The sequence below is a fragment of the Dasypus novemcinctus genome, chromosome 30 (assembly GCF_030445035.2).
Source record: "Dasypus novemcinctus isolate mDasNov1 chromosome 30, mDasNov1.1.hap2, whole genome shotgun sequence".
Classification (NCBI taxonomy): Eukaryota; Metazoa; Chordata; class Mammalia; order Cingulata; family Dasypodidae; genus Dasypus; species Dasypus novemcinctus.
In genome coordinates this window covers 41808124-41824087 of record NC_080702.1, presented here as the reverse complement: position 1 = coordinate 41824087, position 15964 = coordinate 41808124, and positions in this window count along the sequence as shown.

Sequence of the window (15964 nt, the reverse complement as noted above, 5' to 3'; positions counted from 1 at the left end):
TTTTTTCTTTTAGTATCTTAACTATGTCATACCATTGCCTTCTTGCCTCCATGGATTCAGATGAGAAATCAGCACTGGTCTCATTGAGTTTCCCTTTTATGTGATGGTTCTTTTTTCTCTTGCTGCCTTATTTTCTCTTTGTCTTGAGCTTGAAGATTTTCACACATGTATGTCTTGGAGAAGGCCTGTTGAAATTTATACTGTTTGTGGTTTGCTGTACTTCCTGGGCATGTACTCTATCTCCCTCAACAGGGTTGAGAAGTTTTCAGCCATTTTTTCCTCCAACAATCTTTCTGTTTCATTTCCCTTCTCTTCTCCCTCTGGGATGCCTATAATGCATATGTTTGTGCATTTTGTGTTGTCATTCAAATCCCTAATTCTCCGCTGGACTTTTTTCTATCTTTCATCTATCTGTTCTACTATCTGCTTGATTTCAGATGTATTGCCTTCCACATAGCTAATTCTTTCTTCTTCCGGTTGAAATATGCTCTTGTGTGCTTCCAGGGTATTTTCTATTTCTTGGATTGTGCCACTCATCAACATCATATCAGTTATCTTTTTCTCTATGTTTACAATTTCTTCAGTATGTTCTCCTGGTGTCTTAATATCCTTTATCTCTTCATTCACTTCATTAGGTTGGTCCATGAGATTTGTATGAAAAGCTTTGACTCATTGTTCCATGTTTTGAATCTCTCGCTGGTTTTTGTTTGTTCACTGGACTGGGTCATGTCTCCCTGTTTCTTGATCTGGTTTGTAATTTTTTGTTGCTGTCTAGTCATCTTTTTATCTTGATGGTTTTAGTCAGGTGATTATGTTCTCTCTCTAATCCAAAATTTTATTTAGCTGCGGATTTGTGTGTGTGTGTTACATTTTCTCTTTGACACTTTGTTTTTGTTCTATTTCCTTGCTGTTTTCTTTGTTCCCTTGTAGGAAAAAGATTAGGGCCTGAGAATGCAAAAGATGTTAGAAAAGAAAAGGGATAATGGTTATAATAATAGTCAGAGTTAGAAGAGGAATCACTTAAGGCTAGGAAAATGAATATTTACCTTACATAAGCAGGATAGAGTAATAGAAATAAAAAAATGGAGTACCTACAGTGAAATGGAAAACTGAATAGAGAAAAATATATATAATGAATTATAAGGCCAGAATGATGAGGAGAAGAGGGAAAGAGAAAAGAGAGGACAAAAAGGAAAAAGTTGATAAAAGAAAGAAAACAGAATAGATGAGATAGAAACAAAAACCAGAAAAAAAATGAGGGCTAAACAAACAGGTAGAATGTAGGAACAACACAGAGAGTCAAAGATAGTAATATGAAGGAAGGAAAAGAGATAGCATTGGTAGACAAAATCGTTATACAGAGAAAAGGGGGAATCAAAGAAGAGGAAACAAGAAACAAGTCAGCAGCACCTAAAGAAAAAGAAAAATGGGGAGGGGGAGAGAGGGGAAGAAAGAGGGGAAAAAAAACAAGGAAACAATACAAACAAACACACAAGCAAGCAGTCAAACAAAAACTAAGGAAGAACTGCCTTCCCACTTAGGCCCCTGCGGAACTTCTCAGGCTGCCAGTGTTCATCGATCCATTACCCTGCAGCCTTCCCTCTGCAGGTTTTGAAGCATATTTTAGTGAGCAAACTAAGTTAAATTTTTAAACAAATGTAACCTTTTCTTAGGAAAAATAAGAGACCCAAGAGAAGCTAATACAAAAATAATATCTATCTTTTCCCTGTCATAAATTATCAGCTGGATGTTTGATATCCCAGGGGATCACTACTCTAAGAGGAGACAGGATTCAAACTAGGGACCTTGTATATTCAAGGTGGAAACTCCTCCACTGAGCTAAACTGTCTCATTGGGTCAGTTAGCTCTTCAGAAAGCTGTCTAGTCATTTTTCCTTGGGCAGATTTGACTCTTTGTAGTTGGATGAATTCCTGCTGATTGGGAGTCTGTACCAGCCTCCTCTTTATTCTTACTGCTTTCTCTCCCAGGGCAGCTGGATGCAATAGCCTATGTGAGCATTTCCCCCCTCACCTCACCAGGTTAGGTTGTGCTCCCTTTTAAAATTCAAATGGGACCCTGGTGACTTAACTCACTGCAGAAAGAAATGATCACCAACCCTCTTCCAGACCACCTCCTCCTCCCAGGGGACCCTAACTAGACTATTGGAAGCTTATTAAGCACTTCCTATTGCCCACCAAATTCCAAATTAAGCACCAAATTCCTATTGAAATTCTTAGTTTTCAGCACAGGGCTAGTCAATTGCCTGGCTACCTTCTCCCAGGCCAAGTTTCCCTATCCCAGGGCAGTTAGGTGCCTCAGCAGCTTTGCCTCTCTCCTCCACCTGGTGCCACCTCAAGCCAGCTGGTATGCTCCTCAAAACCCAAAGGGGATCCAGGCAACCAAATCCACAGAAAGAAAACTCCTCTCTGCCCTCCACCAGAGCCCTCCCACTTTCAGAGACATGGTCCTCCAGCTGGGTAGGGGCTCTCCCTGGCTTTTTTCCTTGAGGTAGGTCTTTGCCATCCTGCAGTTTCCAACCTCAAGGACAAGAAAATCACACTTTTTCCTTGAACAGTTTATCTCTTTGTCCAGCTCTCTCCAGACCAATGCCCTGAAGCCTCCTGCTCTGTGGGTTCCCAAAACAGTTCACTCAGGCAGGATCTTGCCCCAATTCCAACATATTCCTATTAGACATATCAGTGTGGGTTATTTTTCCATGGATTCACTGATTTCAGCTGAAGCTGACACATGACCCAGGAAAACTGGCTAGGAAGATTTAACCTTTAGTGAACAGTCAATTAGGAGCCAGCACACACCTGAGTACCAGAGAATGCATGAAGATCAGCTTTTCATAGCTCTGTGTACAGATATTACAAGATTTTTTCTTTCTTTCTTCGGATTGATCTTATATATGCCTATGGCAGAGTCGCTCAAAAAGCCCTTGGCTGAAAGGAAGTTTCTGAGATTCAAAGCCTCTGCTCTTAGTCAACGGTTTTTGATACCATAACTGCCCAAATCCAAATCCTCAGCTCACTTCTATCTGCATGCCATTTTCCTTTGTGTGATTCAGTACATAATTTACATGAAAGTCATCTCTCTATCAAGGGCTATAATTCTCCTTTAATTAGATTGTAATTAAAACCAAATAGAGACACATGTAGATGAATAACTTCATAAATGTTTACTGCCAGAAAACAGTTGCTTTTTTCTTTGTTAATCAGCCTAAAATATATTCAGAGAACAGTTTTCTGCATCTTGATAGTAAACCGCTGAGTATGCCTGTGTGTCTTTTCCCCTGAAAGGCTCTCACACAGAGCATTTAAATTTTCCATAGTATTGTTATGATGACCTCTGAGACCTTGTAAAGGATTTATGATCCTGTGCTTTTTTATGGTATTTTTTCAATATTTTGTAACATTTGTATTTCTTGCTGATGTTTTTGGCATTAAAAATCACTCAAGCCATGCTAAAATATTATGGTATTCATTGAACCATACCATGGAAGGATAATTCAGTTCAGTGAGGTTATTCTAGCTCATCATGTACAAAAAGGATTGAAAGAAATTGTAGAAGAGTCTCAGCTTCTTACATGTGCAGTATTGAGACTTGCTCCCACGCCCAATAACTTCACGTAGAAAAACCTTCACTTGAACATAGAAATTTCTAGTTTAAAGTGTTTAGAAAGGACTAGAAATGAAAGGAATAATACAATGGCCCAAGAGATAAGAAAGCAAAGTACTGGTACTGGTAAACAGTTTCTCTGGATCACCAATATCCTTTACCTGTGACACAGACAAATATCAAGTTTCAACAAAGAGTCAGCACTCATTCCCAATTTCAACATATCTCTAGAGAGGTCCAACAAATGATGTCAACTCAAACTTAATTAACTTAGTAGAATGTGCTATTACAGATAGAAACCAGGGATGACTTAATGTCCACATATTTAAGTTGTCTGTAACTATGGACATGCCCACACAATGCCTAAGTTCGAATGCTATATTTATGCCATTTTCTACTTATTTTGCTATTTCTATCCCAAGAGTACACAAATACAGAGCCTCTTTCTTATCACACTCAGACTGACATATAGATGATAAGAGTATCTGGTATGTCTTGATCTTTTGTATATTTTCTGTTTTGATGGGTTAACCATTTATGTTTGATATTAATAATATCACATAAAGTCCTAAAAGCTGACTGGTCAAAACACCAATGTTTACATGCTTCAAGGATATGTGTGCGGGGTCTATGGGAAACTTTCATATTTTTTAATGTATCATTTTGTGTGATCTATGTATATTTTTTAAAAAAAGAAAATTGATTAAAAAAATAAAGGATGTATGTGTGCATATATGTTTAAATTATACAGTCCAAACATGTTTTGAATTACAAATGATTGAGTCCTTAAATTTGGTGTACCCATTCAATAGAAGTCATAAATTTTTTCTGAAGATGAAAAACAGACCTTTCAAATTTTATTTCTTGTAGATAAGAAAGTAAATACTGTGGCAATATACAAATGCAGTACAGTGCCAAGCACATGGGCTCTGGAATCAGCTAGGTCCTGGGTTCAAATGGAGCCACTGCTACGTACCTGCTGGATGGCTTTGGGCAAGTTACTTTTTCTTTTTTATGGCTCAAATTTATCATTTGTAAGATCAGTATATGTTTCAACTGTTACAGCAAAGACAATAAAATGATACTGAATTAAATAAGATAGAAGTTTATTTTTCTCTCAGATAATAACTCTGCTCATAAGCAGTCTAGGGTTGAAATAGCACCTAGGATACCAGGGACAGGGCTCGTTCTATTATGTTGCTTTGCCATTTTCAATATATAACTTCCATATTTTGGTCCAAAGAATGCTGCCTTAGCTCTAGTTTCATGTTTACATATTTGCCAGTGGGAAAATGAATAAATGGAAAGGAAGTGAGGTAGACCACAAAAATGGTCACTGTTCTCCACCCTTCCCTGTATCTATGTCCCTTTACAACATGCCTTGCAGCAATTCCTATAAAGTAGTCAATTTTCCCACCCTTTGAATATGTGCAGTCTTGTGATTTGCTTTAATTAATAAAATGCAGCAAAAATGACATTGTGAATGTTCTGAATCACAGTCTCATGAGGTCTTGAACTCTTCTGCTTGCTCTCCTGGAACCTGCTAGCCACTGCATAAACAAGCAGACTAGTCCACTGGATGAAAAACAGATGTGGAGCACCACTGCTCCTATGACACCAGCTCACAGTCAGCCCAAGTAGCTGCCAGATTACCACAACTGTAAAAGTTCACTGACTGCCAGAAGAAACAAACAACTGATCTTGGCCCAAATTATCAGCCGCAGAACTGAGTAAAAGTAAATGGATGTTGTTTTACCCCACTAAGTTTTTAGGGGGTTTGTTAGTCAGCAAAAGAAAAAAAGAAAGACATTACTTTCTTTTGATAAATAAAATCTAGGAAGCCCATCGTGGAGGCACCCATGCTAAGCCCCACATCAGCAAGACCAAAAACCTAAGCAAATCTCTATTTCCTATAAATGCCTGACTCACCCAGAAAACCAAATTTACATACAGCCAATTAGTTATCACCAACTAACTTCATCCATCCCAAGCAACACTTGCACAAACCATTTTAGGAAACATAGTCTGAGCTAACCAATAAAATGTATCTCCCAATGTACTTGTTTATTCTACCTGTAAAAATTAATTTCTCTCTTTGTTTCCCTACTTCATGAATCGATTCACTGAAACTCTGAGATCCAACCAAAATTTGCTCAAGCTTTTATTTTAACACCTTCTAAGCTATGGCGGAATCTTCACATATCACTTCCACCCATTTGCCAAAGATAATTTAACCCTCTGGCCACCCTAGCTGCAAGAGAATATGGGAAATGTAGTTTTTAGGTAGATGGACATCCTGTATCCAACTACACCTAAGTTTCTACTATTATTAGAGGATAAAGGGGAAAATCTATAGAGAGGGTAAAGTAGTAGTTTATGCCATCTCTCATTCTTCAGTTTGTTATGAAGATTACATGAGAACACAATTGCAAACTGCTTGGCCCCAGTGACTTGGAACTTCCAAAGGGCCCAATAAATATTTGCTGTTATTTATAGTCAGAATCAGAAATAGACAATATTTGTTCAAATAGTCACAAAGAATAATCTGCCATCTCAAATTCTCCAGACACATTTCTGAAGTCAGGGTCCACATTGGAAGAAGATCCATGGAGAGAACATAAAGGATGACATTGAAACACTGTGTCTTCTGATGTGATGTGGACAAAGCCTGGGTGCCTGCTAGAAAAGATTAGATAGTTGATGGCATAAAGGCAGGGGACAGGACTAAAGGAAGTCCGTTCAATTCTATTATCTGTCACTGTGTATAAATAGAGAATGTCACTGTGCAGCTGTTAGAAATCAGAGAACAAAGTATTTTTTTCCACCTTTTTCTCTTTTTTTTTCCCATAAAAAAAGGAAAAAAAAGGTGGTATATTAGTAAATGATTTTGGTCTTGAGCAGAGAAAAAATTGGTGCCTTTCCTGTGGTCAATTTATGTCTCTTCCCTATTTTAAAGTAAAATAAATGAAAATAAGCAGAATGGGAGATGGACTGTGTAGGAAAGTGACAGAAATGAAACCTAAATGTAAATCTTTTGAAAACAGCAGAATGAATGCATATAATCCTCCATAAAATATGATTGTCATTTATTGGTAAGTTCAATTATCACCTAATGATAGCTATAAAACAAATAAGCAACTAATAAATAGGCTTTAAACATGAACACAAGTTTATCTCTATATTCGGTATACCATAATAATTTAACTGAGCCTGTGGTTTCTTTAGATATATGATGTTCTGAATTTTCCTCCAGACTACTGTATGGCTTTACACTTGGTAAGTAGTTATCATTGTTGAAATCTGTGTGAATCGTTCCTCTCTACATCCAGAGCTGCTGCCAATTCAGAATTTGCTATTACATGTCAAATCCTGAAACAACCTGAAAAAATACAAGAGACCCTGGATGGAAGAAAGATTAAATAATCAATAAGTAAAGTGGCACTTGCACAAAAGAATGAGACAGCAGTGAGATGGAGGGCAGGCACGGACCATCTTGTGAGTGGCAGTATTTATACAATAGGTCCAATTGAAATGCAAGGAAGGGCTCAAGGTCAACAACAACTAGAAAATCAGAAATCCCTAAGAAAGAAGGCCTTGTGAGGAGCCATATATGGGTAAGGACTAGCAGGGTGAGCCAGAGAAGACAAAGGATATTCCAAATGGGTGGAGAGAAGGAGCATAAACCAGTAAAATGGCAATGAAGGCAAAAAGAAAATGGAAGGCCCTAAAGCAGGGCTTTTAGGAATATTTATTTTATTCAAAATGATTAAGAAGCAAACACCCATGTCACCCATACGAGATGATATTCTAAAATATGAAAAATTTTGAGGCTAATTCTATCAAATGACTAGAAAATAATAATAGAGTATAGGAAAATAAAAACAAAGATTAAAGTGTGATGCCCAAGAGATATAAATCAGCAATCCCTAAGGATATTCAAAGGAGTACTAGTTTCTCCTGAGGTTAACAGACATCATATAAACAGCAAAAACTATGAGAGCATCAGGCAACATGTGGTTATATAGATTACTTTACTGGAGAGAATATTCAGAACTATTGTGCACTGTGGCACTGTAAAGGGAGAGAGTAGTGTGTTGTAGATTCCTGTTATTTATTCTTCCAAGGGTTCTTTCTCCCCCTTTCAGTAAAGCTGCCCACTTTTCCTCTGGGGAACAAGATGGAAACTTGATTTGGGACTTTCCATCAGAGTGCTCAAATTTTTTCCCCTTTCCCAAACTGCTGGACATATGACCCGGCCTAAGCCAATCAGGCTCCTCCTGAGAAATTGCCACTTTAGGAGCTGGACACAAAGACAAATTCAGTGCCATGAAGTGTCACTCCATTTTCCCGCCTCTTTCCAAGCTATGGTCGTTCAGTTTACCCTGAATGTTCTGAGGTACTTCACATGCTTCCCTTGAATTCTATTCAGGCTTAGTAACCAAATTATTTGTAACACTTCACAAACACATTTCCCTATAGATGTTCTCTCTCTCTCTCTTTCTCTGTCTTTCTTTCTTTCAGAAAAATAACCTGATACCACAAGCTATCTTCAGAAGACACACAGCTCTAGATATTAATGGAGGAGTCTGAGAACATATTAAGGGGACATAAACTGGACTCGGTGCTGATATTTACAACTCGGGAGTCATCTAGTAAAGAACAATAATGCATCCCTCTCTGTGTTCATGTCACAGAGGGATAAATGTTCTTGCTAGTGATGGTGAAGCCATCATACAAAGATATGGTATTGGTACCATGGCTATCAATGGCCACATGATTCTTTCTCTGGAAGAAATATGAGATCCACAGCAAGGAATAGTCTTTACCAGGGCATCATCTTCAGAAATGACTATAAAAGGGAACCTTGCACTTATTACAATCTTCTGGGAGAACAATAATATTTAGTTAAGTGAACAGTCTCCCTCAGTCAGGAGGGATGTGGAAGGAGGAGAAGGGGGAGAGCATTCCTTGGAAGACCCCTCCCAAAGCCTAGTAATGGTTGGTATGTATATTTTTGAGAAGCCCAATAGCTCTTTAAGTGTATTCAATTAAGAATGAAGAACTAAGTAAAACTGTCCTAAGATAGAGGCACAGCACCATTAGCTTTGCCTTTGGAAAAAGCCCTCAACCAAAAGGGGGAAATGATAAATACAAATGAGTTTTTATGGCTAAGAGATTTCAAACTGAGTCAGGAGGTCATTCCAGAGGAGATGCTTGTGCGTGTCTCAGCAGGATCTCATTGACTGCCACAGTAAACAGTGCCTCAAAGAGCCTGGCTCCTGAGGGCCCCAGAGATACTGAGACACTATAGGCAGAGCAGACAAGCTTAGGACAGATACAGGTCATTATACATTTTGTCAAAACCTATAAAATTGTGCATTGCAAAATGTAAATTATAATGTAAACTACAGAACATGGTGAGCAGCAATGCTTCAATACATGTTCATCAATTGTAACAAATGTACCACATTAACAGAAGATGTTACTAAGAGGTGAAAATCTGAGGGGGAGTGGGGTACATGAGAAACCCCCATCTTTCTGATGTAACATTTATGTAATCTAATGCTTACTTAAAAACAAAAAAGATTAAATTTTAAAAAATAGAGGTACAGCATATAAATATTCCTTAATATGAAAATGGCAGAAAGGGGAGAGTACAAGTGGAAAGAAAGAAGGGTGCTAATAGTACATGTGCAAATAATTTTAATTCTATATATGTGTTTCTACAATGATAAAACCAAAAAACAACTATGATAATAATCATATTAATAATAGCAAAGATGAAAATATCACTTGGGCTCTATTCAATACACATTGCAAATCATTATCCCCATTATACAGATGAGAAAACTGAAGCAGGAAGATCAGCTAAGTTTAACATCCCCTCAGCTAATGTTTTTATCCTAACCTTTCTTCCTCTTTACCCCACAAAAAAATGCAAATATGATAAAATTTGTGATGATAGTTTTGTTGCAAGGACTTTGTACATAAGTATGTAAGTACTTCTTTCTGACTTTACCTGGTTCACACCCCAACTATTCCCAAGGTTATACCTTATCCAGCCAAATCTGCAAATCAGTAGCGGAAATCTGCTGCCAACTGTCTCCTCCGATTTTTCTGGGAAATGGAGCTTCAATTCCAGCCAAAAATAGTTCCTGAAGCATCTTGTGCAGCTAGAGTAGGAAAATCACCAGTTTCCATGGATTGGCCAGTAATTTCCTGGAGAGGCAGGTGCAAGTCGCCACAGCTTCCTCCCTGCTGGACGTGGGGCTGGGACCTGGGCTGGAGCTTCAATTTGATCTGGATGGAAAGAAGCTGGTCCTTACCAGCACTGAGGTTTTCAGTCTGACTCACTTCCCCTCATGCCAGCTGAAGAGTTAAGATTGTGGGTCTCAGGCTTTTTCTGACTTGCACAGGCTCAAAATTTAGCTGTTCTCAAAATTATACTGTAGCCTGCTGAATTTACTCATCAATAGCTGAAATTGGTTCCCAACCATCTCTTCCTCCCCCATTTTGGGGAAGAGGAGCTTTCAATTACATCTGCAGAGCACCTCCCAAGGAAATTTTGCCTCCAGGGGAGGATGGATACCAACCTCCACAGCATGGAGTGCTCTACTTACAAGTCTTCACTGAAGATGGGCAGTCTCCTCTTTCCACTCATTCAAGGATGTGGCAGGGTGATGTTGTGGACTCCTGGAGGCCCCAAACAAGTGTTTCAGCTAGCTCCAGAGAGCTATGCGTGTTTGCTAACTGCCCTGTAGCAAGCGCAGTCTCTAGGGGCTCCTTACTCCACCGCCATCTTGCTCCTTCTCTCTCTTCTCTTTCTCTCTCTCTCTCTCTTTTTTTTTTTTTTTTGAATAAGGGCACTTGACTGCAAGACTCAAAGCCTAAGATCTCAGAGTTTCAATTATTTGAATCATCCATGAAACTAGAGCTTAACCAAGAGTCACATAAGACCTTAAATATAATTTTTTTTGTGCACATATTTGATGTCTTTAAAATAGAAAAAATGGCAGGTGAGGCAAGATGGAATCTGAAACAGTGCACCTTATAGTCTCTCCTGCAAAGAACCAGTCAAATGGGATTGGAGTCTTGCCAGAATGGGGGGTCTTGAGGGCTTGAAAGGCAGGAGGTATATGGATGTTGATCTGAAGTGACAGTGACAGAATTAGTGCTTGCTAAAAATAGAATTGTTGGTTACAAGTACAGTGGCCAGTAGTTGTGGGCTGTCAGGCCCTTCCCCCTAGGGATAGAGGCCACCATGTTCCCTAAGAACTGTCATTTGAGCGGTGGTTTTCCTGGGGCCCATGATCCCCAGAGTTGTGGTCCCAAGGTCCATGTCCCTTAAGTCCCTATAACTCACATTCCAAAGACCTACATACATTAAGTCTTCAAGTTTCCCAGACTTCCGTTTCCCAAGCACTCCCTGAGGTCTGGGATTGCCCTAGCCCTCTGGTTTTGGACTGACTCTGTAAGTGGGAGGGATTCAGTTGGAGGTGCAGCAGAGGGACCGGGTTAGTGAGGCTTCAATTTTCTGGTTCTCTCTCCCCCGCATTTTTAAATTTTTTTTACACTTGGAGGGCCATACCAGTTGGCAAGGGAAGAGCCTGGGAAGAAATGAGTGATGAATCTATTGAGAAAACCCAATTCACCTAAATACCCTGGGATAAGAAATGTGGTCTGGAAGAAGGTGAAGTCAGAAAATCAACTAGCCCTCTGGTAGCACACTTAAAGGAGATTAACTGTAGGAGGTGATTTTCAAGTTTCCAATAGCATACTTGGGGTTCCTGGTGAGGTGTGGGTGCTCTGTATGGGAAATTAACAGTCATTGTTTCCTATGCAGAGCTGGTTCAACAAGGAACCACTTGAACCTCCTACCAGACCTCTCAGGCAGATTCCCTGCTGCCCTGGGAGAGAGGGAAGGGAGGAAGGGAGAAAGAAGGAACATCAGGTCCCTAAGATATTATTTAACTGCAAAGAGGTTTCCTTGCTTCAAATTTTTTGTCTTGTCTTTCCTTCCTCTTAATCCCCTCAAGGTCCTTTTTTTCTTTTTCCCTTTTTTCTCTTTCTTTTTCTTACTTGCTTCCCCCCTCCCTTTTGTCCCTTTTTCTATTATTTTCTTTCTTTGTTTCTCTTCTTTTTTATTCTTTTTATATTAGGCACTACAGGGAGCATTTCACATTAGTTGTATTACCTCATCCACTATTTCCTCTTTTCTGTGTGTATAGATTTTGGCACCAACACTATACCCTTTCCTCTACATCTTTCTAGCCTCCATCATTTATTGTTTCTTCTACCTTCCACGTCTCTTTGTTTACTTTCCTATTTTTCTGAGTTTTTATTTCTAATACCTTTTTCTGATTTCTATATTATATTCACTCTTTATATTATTGCCTTTTTTTTCTTTTCACACTCTCCTGAAAACACTATCCTTTTAATTCACACTATATTCCTCCCCAAATACAGTTTACTCTCTCATTATACTTACTCTAATTTTCTTACTGTTATACCTCTACATACCTCACATGAGACTGATATCCATTCTCCTAGATCTCACATGGTTCCTCTGTAAATAATTACTATCAATACTACCATTATTCATTTTATTTTCTTACTCCTTTTGCTTGCTTTGGCCCTAATATTTTCCCTCAACTGAAATTAGTCAACAAAATGGAAATAAAATAAGAAGAACAAATGGAGAAAGAGAAGACTTAACACACAAAAACAACTAATTAAACCTCTAACTAGACAAAGAAGCTTAGCAACTGATTAAAATCTCAAGATAAAATGATGGCCAGACAGCAACAAAAAACTACAAGCCATACCAATAACCAGTAAAACATGACCCAATTCAATGAACAAACTAAAAATCAGGAAGAGGAACAGAACATCAAACAAGTAATGAAAGATCTCAAAACATAAATTAGGGGCCAATTCAATGAAAAGAAGGAAGAGACTAAGAATATAAAGGAAAAATATGGAGAGAATACAGAAGAAATTGCAATCATATGCTAAAAGATAACAGACATGATGGTGATGAACAGCACGATTCAAGAAATCAAAAAATATACTCTCATCAATAATAGCAGACTTGAAGAGGTAGAGTAAAGAATTAGTGATATGGAAGACAGTACATCTGAAAACAAACAGATAGTAGAACTGACCAAAAAAAGATAGAAATCATTCGGGAGGGACTGAGGGACCTGAATGACAATGCAAAATGCACAAACGTATGCATTATAGGCAACCCAAAAAGAGCAGAGAATGGTAAGGTTCTGGAAGGGGTATTGGAGGAAGTAGTGGCTGAAAATGTTCCAAAACTAATGAAGGAGATGAATGTACATGTCCATAAAGCATGATGCACCCCAAACAACATAAATCCCAACAGGCCTACCACAAAACATATACTTGTCAAATTATACAATGCTCAAGACAAAGATAAAATACTAAAAGCAGCAAGAGAAAAGAAAACCATCACATACAAAGGAGGCTCCATAAGATTAAGTGCTGATTTCTCATCTGAAACCATGGAGGCAGGAAGGCAGTAGTATGACATATTCAAGGTACTAAAAGAAAAAAAATTCCGACCAAGAATACTTTATCCAGCAAAGTTAGCATTCAAAAATGATGGACAGTTCAAATTATTCACAGATAAACAAAAACTAAGAGAGCATGCCAACCAGAATGCTGCCCTTCAAGAAATACTAAAGGGAGTTTTGCAAGAAGGAAGAAAAACACAAGAGAGACAGAGTTGGAGGAGAGTATAAGAGCAACTAAAAAGAAAAAACAAAAGAAAAAGTTAATCAAACAAAATATGAGAAACACAAATCCAAAGAAATTGTGGCTACTATAAGTAATTCCTTGAAAGTAATAACATTGAATGTCAAAGTATTAAACTCAAATTTCAAAAGACTCAGACTGGAAGATTGAATAAGAAAATCTGGCCCATCTATATGCTGTATACATGAAACACATCTTAGACCCAGGGATTCAAAGAGGTTGAAAGTGAATGGCTGGAAAACAATTTACAAGCAAACAATAACCAAAAAAGAGCAAAAGTAGCTATATTAATATTAGAGAATAGACACTTTAAATGCAAAACAATTGTGAGAGACAAAGATGGACACTACATATTAGTGAAAGGGAAAATCATTTATGTTCCTAATAAGGGAGGTTCCAAATATGTGAGGCAAACACTGAAAAAACTAAGTGAAGGGATAGATGCCTCTATAAATTTAGTGGAGGACTTTAATGTACCACTATCAACTTTGGACAGAACATCTCAAAAGAGAATCAATAAAGAAAAAAATTATTGAACAATATATTAGAGGGGCTGGACCTAATGGACATATACAGAATATTACACCCAAATACTGTAGTATATTCATTCTTCTCAGGAGCACATGGATCATTCTCCAAGTTAGACCACATGCTAGTCCTCAGAAAAGTCTCCATGAATTCAGAAATATTGCAAATATACAAAATAATTTCTCTGACGACAGTGGCATGAAGATGGAAATGTGCAAGGGACAGAGACCCAGATTTGGTACCAAAACTTGGAAGTTAAACAACACACTCTTAGAAAAAGAGTGGGTCAAGGAGGAAATCACAAAAGAAATTAATAACTACCTGGAAAATAATGAAAATTATAGCACAACATATCCAAACTTAGGTTTTGCAGCAAAAAGTACTGAGAAGAAATGCATAGCCATAAATTCATACATCAAAAAAAAAAAAGAAAGAAAGAGCGAGCTAAAATTGAACAACTAACTGCACACTTGGGGGAATTAGTAAAAAACAAAAAACTAAACCAAAAGGAAGAAGAAAGAAAGAAATAACAAAGCTCAGAGCAGAACTAAATGAAATAGAAAATCAGAAAGCACTTGAAAAAATAAACAAAACCAAGAGCTAGTTCATTGAGAAGATCAATAAAATTGACAATCACTTAGCTAGACTAATAAAAAAGAAAGAAGATGCAAATATGTAAAATAAGAAATGAGAAAGGAGATATCACCACTGACCCCACAGAAATAAAGACTATCAGAAGAGGATACTTTGAAAAACCATATTTCAACAAGACAGACACTTTAGAGGAAATAGAGAAATTCATAGGAACACATCAGTAGCTTACATGGAAAAAACAGGAAATTAATGATCTCAATAAACCAATCACAAGTAAAGAGATAGAATCAGTCATTAAAAACCTCTCAATGAAGAAGAGTCCTAGGCCAGATAGCTTCACAGGTGAATTCTACTAAACGTTCCAGAAAGAACTAACACCAACGTTGCTTAAACTCTTCCAAAAAATCAAAACCAAAGGAACATTACCTAACAAATTCTTTGATGGCAACATTAGTCTAGTACCAAAGCCAAACAAAGACACCACAGGAAAGGACAATTACAGATCAATATCTCTAAAGAACCTAAAGGCAAAAATCTTCAACAAAAACCTGAGCTTAGGCCTTATCATCATCTGGCGCTTGGTAGTAAACCCTCTGCCAGGGAGGCTCATCCCTGGGAGTCATGTACCATGCTGGGGATAAGGTACTGCATTTTACATGCTGAGTTTCTCTTAGAGAGTGGCCACATTTTAGCAACATGGAGGCTCTCAGGAGGTAACTCTTAGGAATGCTGCAGCTCTAGGACAAGTTCATATTTCAGGCACACAGGCTCATAAGCATAGTCATCAATATCAAGGGCTCATTGCTGGACCATCCTTCTTTGTTGGACTTTGCCATTGTGCTTGGGAAATTCCTGCTGTTCCCTTGGGGAATGTGAAAGAGCTCCCCTGGGTAGGAGCTCAGCATTCCCCCAGTTGTCATTTTGTAACAGTAACTACTGAGAAAATTCCCAAAATATATCCATTCTTTTTTATGTACCCTATATACATGTCATGAGGAACTCCCTCACAAACATGTGTGCCCCTCAATAACACCCCACACCGCTGTTCCTCCCTAGTTTCACACCAGTGAGAAGAGTTGGTGGAGGGTTAATGTATGAGACCCCTGTGTGATGTTATGTGTGTTAATTTTGTAAGTTTGCAATCTTCACTTATAGTTCATAAGTGTTCATGCATGAATGATAAACTTCAATAAAAAAAAAGGAAAAAAATAAATACATTTTTCTTTATTCTGTTCCCAGAAACTCACATATGGAGATGGAAAAACCAGCCAATTCATTTGAAAAATGAAGTAGTAGTTTAGTCTAAAAATTATAAGCTGTTCCATGTCATCATGCACAACATTTTTTCATTGTGAAAAGGAAAGGCTTTCAATTTTATCCATTTTAGAAGGTTAGAATAGATTGTGGTCATCGTGGTTTTTAATATATTGACCTCTTTTAT